Source organism: Stigmatopora nigra, chromosome 16 (genome assembly GCF_051989575.1).
Source record: "Stigmatopora nigra isolate UIUO_SnigA chromosome 16, RoL_Snig_1.1, whole genome shotgun sequence".
In the NCBI taxonomy this organism is placed as follows: Eukaryota; Metazoa; Chordata; class Actinopteri; order Syngnathiformes; family Syngnathidae; genus Stigmatopora; species Stigmatopora nigra.
Window position 1 is genome coordinate 8,969,947 of NC_135523.1, and position 4,400 is coordinate 8,974,346.

The 4,400-nt window shown below is 38.5% G+C and overlaps 1 long non-coding RNA gene across 1 annotated transcript; it reads right to left on the reverse strand.

The window, feature by feature from the left end:
- Nucleotides 1-652: 652 nt before the first annotated feature.
- On the reverse strand, nucleotides 653-3,530 carry LOC144209766 (uncharacterized). The gene is made up of 2 exons (XR_013329232.1): nucleotides 3,263-3,530; nucleotides 653-866 (listed from the first exon to the last, which is right to left on the reverse strand). It is a non-coding gene; the product is annotated as an uncharacterized LOC144209766 (long non-coding RNA).
- Between the last annotated feature and the right edge of the window lie 870 nt (nucleotides 3,531-4,400).

The following is a 4,400-nucleotide window of genomic DNA, read 5'->3' on the forward strand; positions in this document are numbered from 1 at the left end:
ATTTTCTGAACCTCTTACCCTCACAAGGGCCGAGGGGGGTGCTGGAGCCTATGCCAGCCAACTACGGTCACTTTCCTAAATCATACTTACTCTATATTTGCTATCAAAACAACAACAACAACCACTCACAAATATATACAACTATAGATACTGCATTGGAACATCATGTGTTAAGGACGAATTATCGCGAAAAGAATATATATTGGGATTTTAAAACTGAAACTAATTAATAAATAGTATTTTAAAAATGTGGTAAAATTCCGTTAGTCAAATACTGTTATGTTTATTTGACATAATTAACAGAAAACATTTTAAAAGTGAAGTAATTTCTATCACTATATTAATTTGTTTCTACTAGTAATACAGTACGTCTTTTCACTCTGCTATGACCTTCAGGTACTCTTGGGACAATCATACTATGCTACATCAATTTGTTGTTAAAAATAGTTAAGTACACCTGATAAGTCATAGTTTTTTAGACCTCAGCATATTATTTTTTTATATTTCTGACAATCCCTCCCACTTCCAGTGTTATGGACCAGCCCCTTCAATGTATAGTCATAGTCACCTAACTTGCCCAAACCAGCCAATTCTTCACTCATTACAACACCAAAGATGATAGAAATGAAACAGACTCGAAGTTGTTACAAAAAAAAAATGAATGCAGTTTTTAATTCCCACGCACCAACCTTTTATAATGGATGGCCTTTTTGTTCGACTTCTATGCGACATACTTTTCCCACTTCCCCATAGTTTTTCTTCTTTTTGTGTCACTCCTTGGTTCCCTTGTCTTATCAATGCATGTTGAACACACTCTCAGGGACCGCCGTCTCTTTCCATGTCCTCCCTCTCTCTTTCTGGTTTCCCTGCAAAGACAATAGAATGGCACAGATAACCCCTTACTCTAAAATTAATTACCTGCCCCTTTAATTCTGGGTCCCACTGATTAGCTCTATGTAAAATGGAGTCAATATTAACATAATATTTGGCTATCTCCACTAAGTTGAGGTCCCTTGACCTTTCCAGCCTCCCCGCTCTCTCGCTCACCGTCCGTTTCAGTTTCTCACTCTTGCTCCCTCTCTCTGTCATCCTATACTCTCAGGAGGTACATGACAGTCCCAGCCTATGAATGTGATTTGAAGGGCTAAATTAGATTTTGCTTCTCTCGTTCCTTCTCTCAACATTTTCTCGAACCTCCGAACCCCCTGCCCCACCCCCCCTAACCACCATCACCACCTCACGCCTTTCTTTCTTATGAATGTGTATAAAACTAATGGCAGTTCATTTGGAGGCATGGATATAATTATGTGTGCTTTGACTGCTCTGATGGCGAGGCTGATATCCTGTGTTAATATAAACGTTTAGCCCAGTTATTATGAGCCACGAGAGTCGTAAAGGACAGCCAACCTGCACGCTAATTGTCTTCCATACTGAGAGTCCATTTTCATTGTCTGTGGCTTTTCTTTCCCTTTTATGGCCCATCTCTGCTTTTCTCTCTGCAGCACTATTTGTCATAAGGTGTGCCTTTGTTTATTTTAATTTGTACCCATCACAATAGGATACTATAATCTTCCAGTGGCCAAAAGTACCTTAAATTTATCTGCTAAGAATCAGGTAGGTTTCCGTACAAAATAACTATTAGCTGTGTCTATTACGAAACTGATGTTTCAATAAATAATATATCAACTGCAACTAATTATAATTAAACCTTAGATTACTCATATTGTAGACCAATTTTAGATCCAAGATAATGTGTAGGAGTGAAATGCTGAACTACCTCATGATTCCATTTGTGTTAAAATATTTGTCCCGTGACTCATTGCAGATAACAATGTTTTAGATTATCAAAATAATTTATTGTACCATTTAGATTAGTGTAACATCTAAACATGTCATATTTGAACAAAATTTTACAAAAATAATGATTAAACAACGAGTGGCCCGATGGACAAGTGGTTAGCACGTTGAGCTCCTAGTTCTGAGATTGAAGGTTCAATCTCAGATTTCCTCTACTCTATGTCCAATCAGGATGGGCGCAGAATACAAACATTACATGCAAACTGGGCATATGTGTTTGGTAGCAGAATAGTGCTTGTTTGTTACTGTTGTAGAACTCCATGGTCTTGTAAAAAAGAAACAAATGTAACTTAAATTTCTTTCATATCCTGAGGCAAAATGTTCCCATTGAGTAATTTCGTAACCTCACTATTTTGCATGTAGAGGCATTCGTATGAAGAGAAACCACTGTATTATAACCTCCAGAATTAAACAGTACCTTAAATAAAGTATTCATTAAATCATCATCCATACCGCGCATCTTTGCAAGGTTTGCAGAGATTGCTGGACCCTATCCCAGCGGATTTCGGGCGAAACGCAGACTAATCCCTAGAGTCAAGGGCCTAGACAGTCGCCAGTCAGCTGTGGGGCACACCTTAAATGAAGTATCACTTACTTAATTTGGTCGCCAATTGTTTGTATATCTCTTATCTCAAAGCTTAGCATATGTTTTAACTAACAGAAATGGGTCTTCAAAACCAATTTCATGTAAAAAAAAAAAAAAATTCAAGCCCCAGTGATCCAGAGGAAGTAAGTGTTTGACTATGAAATTGCTGTTGGTCATTCTTTATGATCAAATAGTATTTAGTAGCGAGCTCCTGTATCCAACAAACGTAATCTCACAGAAATGCCTACAATCTCATTACTCACATTGAATTAACATCACTTGCAATATCAGCATTAGAAATAGAACTTTAATTTGCTAAATGTGTGGGGATTGTCACAGTGCATTTATACACAACCTCCATTTTGAGCAAATAAACATAGGGACATAAGCTTCTTCAGTCTCATTCGCAAGTTTTAATTCCTATCGATCCATGTGGCATGCTGAGCACGGAGAGTCTACATTTATATGCAAGTATGCGTGTTTACTTGCGTCTCCTCCCATTTGGACTCCCGTATAAACCTTTCATGGTCAGGGTGTCTAAAACTGCAGCAAAGGTCAGCTCATAATCACTCTCTTTAGCCTGGCTCATGTTTTAATTGTTCCACACACTCACACACAGACACACCCTACGGCAGTTACACAAACACCCCTGTCATTATGGCGGGTATGGATCCCACTATGAATTGATGATGTCCTATTAGGAACCTAATCACTCTGCAAGACCTCGGGGAGCCTGAGCGATCCCTTTCCCACTACTACTCGAAAGAAAACCCGCATGCAGTGAGGCGCGCTTGATGAGAAGAAAATGAGCGTACCTACCTGCTTTAATATATCAGGAAAACGAATAGGAAATATTGAAAGTGGCATTGGGTGACGATAGTAGGCAGGCGTCAAGATTGGACTGACAGATGGAAGTCAAGCATTAATGATAGCACAAATTTAGAACAAATGCAGCACTGGGGCTTTGTTGCTTATGACAAGTAATCATAAGCAATGACAACAGTTAGGTTTGAGTTAACATGACAGAGAGACAAAATGAGGCCCGTAAATTGTCTTTGATCACTTTAACAGCGATTAGTTAGACCCATTGAGGGGAGATAAATGCAAATAAACATTCGCTAAATATGTGAGTCATATACTATACATCATCATAACAGATCAAAAGCTCTATGCTGGGCTTTATGTTTTATACACCTGGTGATTAAAGCTGATAACTTTTATCTCACAGGCAACTACTGTTTAAAGCCATCCCTTGTCGGTTAATTGTGTTGACGACTGATGAAAAACCACCATACTCATCATGCGACAGACAGATATAGATCAACCCGTGCAGCATTTTGTCTTTTCTGTAGTGACCACTCAACTTTGAAGTTTGGAGTCTCCATATATCAGCGCCTTCCTGCAATGCGTTTTGGCTGGATTTTTTTTCTATCTTATATTCTTCCACATCACAAATGCATGCATGGATGCATGTTCGATTTTTTTGCGGAATTTTCTGATTGACCGTAGCTGTTAGTGTGCCATTGGCTGGCAACCGATCCAAGGCATTGTACACCATCTTTGCACAAAATGAGTTAGAATAGGCGACTCTCGGAATCCCTAATGAGGACAAACTACATGAACGATGACTGGAGAACCATTCAATGGAAGTATACATTACAATGATGCAGGTCTTGCCCTCAACTCCAATATTTTTAGAATGGAAGATTTAACGGTTGACAGTTCACTATTCTAAAACCACGTCAATATTCAGTAAGATAACAATATATGTAGATACTAATATTACTAAATCAGGAGACTAAAACCAGTAGCTGTTTAGCTATATTCATGAGGCCCCAACTTGAAGTTTCGTTTTAATGTGGCCAATGTGTTGGTTGCAAAGTCATTCAGCTTTTTTTTTCATAACAGACTCGGTGCAAATTGTCTGCAAGTAAGCTAAAGTTAATAATTCAAGCAA